Here is a 6000-nt window from a genome sequence, read left to right as displayed (position 1 = left end):
GGGGGGGGGGGGGCGGGGAGGAGGGGTTAAAGCACCCTGAATTTAATTGAAATGGGTCTCAGTGCTTCTTCTCATGTTCCTTTCTCTCAGGCTTTACTTTCAGCAAATGTTTATTGATATTTTATTTTGGGGTGAGGAACCAAACTAAATTATAAGGTGGGTCTAAAGAAGTGGTTCCAGAAACTCCACATGCTCAAGAAGGTTTCAGGGAGTTAAATATAAAGTCCATTGTTGTTATCATGGAGGAAACTTCCGTCCTGGATGTGGTGCATGGTGAAAGATGAGGTCCTTTTTGTTGGGAAATGAAAGCTTTCCCTCGCATCCTACTCAGGAGGATCTTAACAACTTAGGGGCGAGGGCTGTGCTAACTGGCCACATGTTGCTTGGGAGAACAAATATTTCATTTAACTGTGCAAACTTTACCCCCCAATTGAGTCAGAGTTCTGGTAGCAAGGCCAAGGGGGAAAATGGCAGGCATTATATCGTCTCAACTACAGGTGCTAAATGTTTAATAACGGCAGATGATATCCCCAGATTCTGTTTCTTCTTTTGTCTTAGAACCTTGATGCTTTTCCCCATTGGTTTGGTGCAGTTATCTTGAAATTGACACAGTCCTCTGACATGAACGATCAGTTGTTGCTGGTCTGATATGGTATCAGATGGTTTTCTAGCCCATTTTTCAATAAAAGCATCTTGTCCAATGGCATGTGTTGAGAATGCCAAAAATATGGGGGAAAAAGGAGACTTTGTGGTGAAAACAAAAATCTCATCTCAGTGTTCAGAGGTTTAGAACTTTTATGTTTGTTTGGACAGATGCTATTTGGCTAATTTCTTGTTTGGGAAAATGTTACCTAGTTTATAGCTCTTGTTGCTTTTTTCCTCCTCTTTCTGCAGTCTTTTGCACATCAGATATGAGAAGATTGTATGGAACAAGGCCAATGAATTAAAATGTTGGTGATTAGGCAGAACCTTTTCCTTCCTCCCTTTTGTGGTCAGTGTTTGTGAAGAAGTGTCCTTATCAGATGCTAAGGAGTAGTTTTGATGCTTGGGTTCAAATTCATCCACCATCCTCACCTACATCTACATCTTTTCATGCACCCTGGGCCATTCACTGCACTTTAGTGTTTTGATGTTTGATGCCTTTGCTGTGTTGCTTCCTTAGTTGAAATATTATTCATTACCCATATGCTCTGCCCAGGGGACCACAATTCTGACATAGCAGAGGAAACTGTCCCTCTTTTGCTTTTCCTGATCTCCTATTGCAATCAATCATTCCTTTCTTCTGGTGATCCACAGCTTGTTCTTGTGTTGCAATTATATCCCTTAGCTCATTCTAGTTGTTGTGTTTATTAGAATTATTTGTGGACTTTCATCTCATAAGTCTTTAAGCTGTAGAAGTTAGGGGCTGAGTCTTTATTCCTCATCGCACGTATCACTGTACCCAGCACAATGCTTGGAGTATAAAGCTGGGATCACAATACAAGCCCATGAAACATATTTATTTATATAGTGCTCCAGTAAATGAGTGACATTGTATAATTATTTGTCAACTCTCTTAATTTCTGTGTAAGGAAAAGTGAGTAGTAAGACATACATGCCTTTATAAATCAGTAAGAATGCTAAGAGTAGACGTTGACTTTTGTATTGAGACAGAGAGAGAGAGAGAGAGAGAGAGAGAGAGAGAAACTCTTTTCATTTGTCTTTAGAGCCAGCAATTAATAGGGATGTGCACAATTCCATGTGACCATATTTAGCTCTTTGGAACATGTCCTGGGTCTCCTTGACATTTAAGTTAAAATATCTACCTTGTACCCAAGTTATTGCCTGCTTATTTTTGTTATACTTAATTTCAGGAATGTAAGAGACATCAACAGTCAGAACCATTCATAATAAAGTATAATTAATTAAAATATGAAATATGGAAACTTTCTTATTAGAGTTATATCTATTTCTTGGTAATTGATTATGGTGGAGTTTCAGATGGGAGAAATTGTTAGATTGCTTTTCCTTAGGTAGGATAAACTGAACTGCAGCTGGGCATCCTCAAGAAACCTGGAGGCTTCCAGGATTTCTCAACACATTATTTGTTGTGCTACAAAGCAAGGAAGTTCTCAAAAAATTTAAAAGGATTACGTCAAAAGGACACAGAAGCTGGCTTGGTTTCCATTGGCCAAATATGGTACATGTTGAGCCTCAGAATAAATAACAAGTGTTGTGGATTATAGATCATTGAATAAAATAAGAATCTATGGGGCACACTATTATAAACTGATATAAAACAAGTAAATAGGCAAGAAGGAAAGCTCTTTTTTTATCATACAATGCCAACTAATAAGTAAGGCAAAATGATGAAATTGGAAAATCACTATTTTGCACCCATCATAATAATAATTGGTCCAAGCAAGAACCATTACTGAATACTAAAAGGAATGGGTGGATATTTGATGAAGAACAGGATATTTGCTTCATCTTAAAGTATCTCCCCACAAATTATCAATTGAAAAAAAGAAAATAGAAATCAAATGGGCATCATCTTAAACAATCAAATTTAGCATCACCCAGAATGGGGCAAACCATTATCCTGTGCCTCCTGATATGGGGCACTGGGAAGGACCACTTGCAGAGTGTTCCTGTCCAGGAGCACTTACTCTACCAAATAACTGGCTCATGCTCTTAAAGATACCCATGCTGAGACGGATGAAGAAAGGCCAGGACACTGTTCCAGACATGACCACCAAGTGCAGTGCAAGATCCTGAATTGGATGCTGGACTAGGAAAATTATTGCAATAGCATAAGACTTCATTGAGTTGGTTGGTGACATAGTTTTACTATGGTTATTCAAGAGAATGTTCTTGTTCTTGGGAAATATATATTGAAGTTTCTAGGCATGAAAGGGGAATGACATCTATTATCTGTACCTTACTCTCCAATGCATGTGATGGAAGGAGAAAGGAAGGGAGGAGACAAGGAAGGGAGAGAGAGAAAGATGGAAGGAGGAAGAGAGAGAGAGAGAGAGAGAGAGAGAGAGAGAGAGAGAGAGAGAGAAGAGAAGAAAGGGAAGGGAAGGGAAGGAAAGGAAAGGGAAGAAAGAAGAGAAGAGAGAAGAGAGAGACAGGAGGGGGAGAGGAGGAGAAAAGGAGAAGGGAAGGAGGGAGAAAGTGAATGCATTATGAGAACAAGAATATATTTTAAAAACAAATGTGGTTATGTGGTAAAGGGTATAACTATTCTTGATATGTTTTGGTAAATTTGAAATTATTTCAAAGTAAAATGGTAAAGAAAAACAAATTATGCATGCATGTTCACAAATGACGTTTCTGGTGGTTTTGGGCAGTGTCTGTTCTGTTTTGATCCTCACCAGGCACCCAGCGCAGAGCCCAGTGGCTGGCTCATGTAGGCAATTCTGAAATATTTGATGGTTTCATGGACCCCAGGGCCTTGAAGTCTCTTGAACTGTGGCATATTGATCTTTGCACAATGGCAAATGCCTATTTTGTGTGAGCTATTTTCAGGTTCTGTTGCAGCTAGTTATGGCCATCTAGCTAGTTAGTTGTAGCCAGTGGGATGTAAGCAGATGGGAGCTTAAAGGGAGGAGGCCTGCTGCTCTGTATCCCATTCATCTGTTCTGGTGGGAATGAGAATGCAATGGCTGAAGGTTGGAAGACTCTTTTAGCCCATCTCGGGAGTCCTGCTCTAAGGATGGTGGAGCAGGAAGCCAGGCGGTTGGACCTCGATGCCAGGAAACTGCCACACTAGCCCCAGGCTGCTTACCCAGACGTCATTTCTTGTGAGAAAGAAATAAATGTCTGTTTACTTTAAACCACTGTTATTTTGCCTTTTCTTTCATTTGCAACTGAAGCTACTCCTAAATGATACTCTGTACTTTCTAAAAATCATCACCATTGAATTTGTGCTCCTCTCTGAGCTTTATATTCACTTTGTCCCATAAACACATTAACTTGGAAATCCTCTGGCCTTTAAACTGTTTTTCTTCTTTCTGTTTTCCTGGAGTAGACATTTCCTTATTGAGATAGGGATGCTGTCCTTGAGTTGGTGGGTTAGTATTTGTGGTTTGGTGAAAGTACCCTCCTCTTCCCTTGTCACAGCAAACCTTCTCCCATTTGCAAATTTGCTAAATTGGCCTGAAAAGACTGAGAAACGGCTTTCCTTGGGAGATTTCTCATCCTGACAGAACCAGCTGGAGACCGGATGTGCAGAGGTAAGCACTTGGAATAATCAGAAAGTGGGAAATTTTAACTATTGCCAGTTGTCAAAAACATTTAACTTCAGTTGAAGGATTCGGAGCAGGTTCTTAAAGTGATCCTTCTGTCCGGGCAGTTTTGTTTAGCAAATCTTTGTACTTTCTGGAATCCACTCATGTTTTTACTTGTTCCGCGGACGGTTCTTCTTTTGGAGCTATTTATTGCCGCTAAGGTTTGTGGTGCCTTTGGTCCCTCAGATAATAAAAGGGTGTGTGTGCCCACAGCACAACATAAATAGCGGAGCTGACTCCCAGCTTGTTTATTGTTAGACTGGTATGTAAGCAACGGGCTTAATACTGCAATTATGTGTATGTGTGTTCCTGTGCAGTGAAATTCGGCAACTCTAAATGGACCTTGTAGGGATATTGCATGGTGTTCTGTTAGTTCCTTTAATGTATTCATTTTTTAAATGTAACATGAATGAAGATTGTGTATACTTGCATAATTCCCATTGTAATGTTATCTCACGACCTGGGGCACTGTAGTTTGAAGCATACTTCCCTTCTGGTGGGCGGTATTGATTACTGGTGCTCTGGCTCCTATAACTCTGGATGATAACTGGTCATCACTTGAATGTAAAGGTTTGTATTTGGAATTGCCATGAGTGAAGTCTTCCAGCTCTTTAAACTCCCACTAGCTCAGGTAGGAATCAGGGATTGCTATATATATATAAATTTTTATTTTATTTTCTATAAAAAAAGAACAAATAGCTTATTTTTCTAGGGCCAACTGAAGAAGTCCCTGTCACAGTTCTGTCTGCAAAATAAAACAAACAAAATATCAAAAGAAACCAACAAGCAAACGAACTAAAACCAAATTGTAGGGGGATGCATGATAAGAATGACTAAAATATTCCCCTGGCCTAAGCATTTCTGGTATAATGGGAACTGGGCAGAACTAAGAATCAGGAAATTTCCATTTAATTCCAGCCCCACGAGGTCATCTCTGTATGACCTTGGGCATCTTACACCAACCTCTGCTCCTCAGTTTCCTCACATAGTAAAGTGAGTCTAATAATAGAGTTCTTCTGAATGTGAAATGAGATCATATATGTCAAAGTGTTTTGTAACCTGGAAGTATGTCCAAATATTCTTTAGCAGTTGCTAATTCAGGGATCAGTATGCCCTTCCCCCAGACTTCCCATGCTGATTTTCCTGTACTTTGTGTTGTAGGTTAGATGATTTTTAAGGATTTGTCAAACATTTTATATAATGTGCAAAGCTATATTCTGATTAGAAGGAGTAGCATTTCTTTATTCCCAGGATTATTCCTGTTAGTGAAAGTTTATGAGAGAAATTAGGGAAAGTAAATCAAAGTTGCCTGTCTCCCTTGCACTTGAGAGTAGATAGACAACTATAACTACCAGGAGGCTTGGGGTGTTGCAAGAAACATCATTTCATCTTGGCCCTGCTTGGAAGAGGGAGGCATGTGTCCAAGAGGGAAACTTCATGAGATAGTGTGTTCTGAACAGCACAGAGGAAATGGAGTGTGGGAGACTTACATGCACAAGAGTTTTCAACAGGTGGGTTTTTAGGAGTGTCGTCAAGGAGAAGATGCCAATGCCATAATTAGGTTGAACAGCTCTTTTTAAGTGTAAAGAAAAACATGTCTCCTGGCAAGAGATGGGCTTTGTTACAGGTCAGACCTACATGTGGGATTTTGGTTTTAGATCGTTGCGAAGCAAATAACATACGTTTTTATTACCTGAAGCTTCTGACTGTGGAGCTTTGAAGTTCT

General features: G+C 39.8%; 1 protein-coding gene across 2 annotated transcripts in view; it reads left to right on the top strand.

Annotated features, from left to right (window-relative positions):
- Positions 1–6000, top strand: part of PID1 (phosphotyrosine interaction domain containing 1) — a 192196-nt gene that overhangs the window by 17346 nt on the left and 168850 nt on the right. The window contains exon 1 of one of the 2 annotated variants that reach the window (XM_006760403.2): positions 4111–4220. The exons of the other annotated variant lie outside the window; for it this stretch is intronic. The gene's annotated coding sequence lies outside the window, so the exon portion shown is untranslated. Of the gene's footprint in view, positions 1–4110; positions 4221–6000 lie in introns of those variants that run through there. 2 annotated transcript variants of the gene reach the window in all.

Source organism: Myotis davidii, unplaced genomic scaffold (assembly GCF_000327345.1).
Source record: "Myotis davidii unplaced genomic scaffold, ASM32734v1 scaffold370, whole genome shotgun sequence".
NCBI classification, from domain to species: Eukaryota; Metazoa; Chordata; class Mammalia; order Chiroptera; family Vespertilionidae; genus Myotis; species Myotis davidii.
The sequence above is the reverse complement of the archived record's forward strand: the minus strand, read 5'-3'. Positions and strand labels throughout refer to the sequence as shown.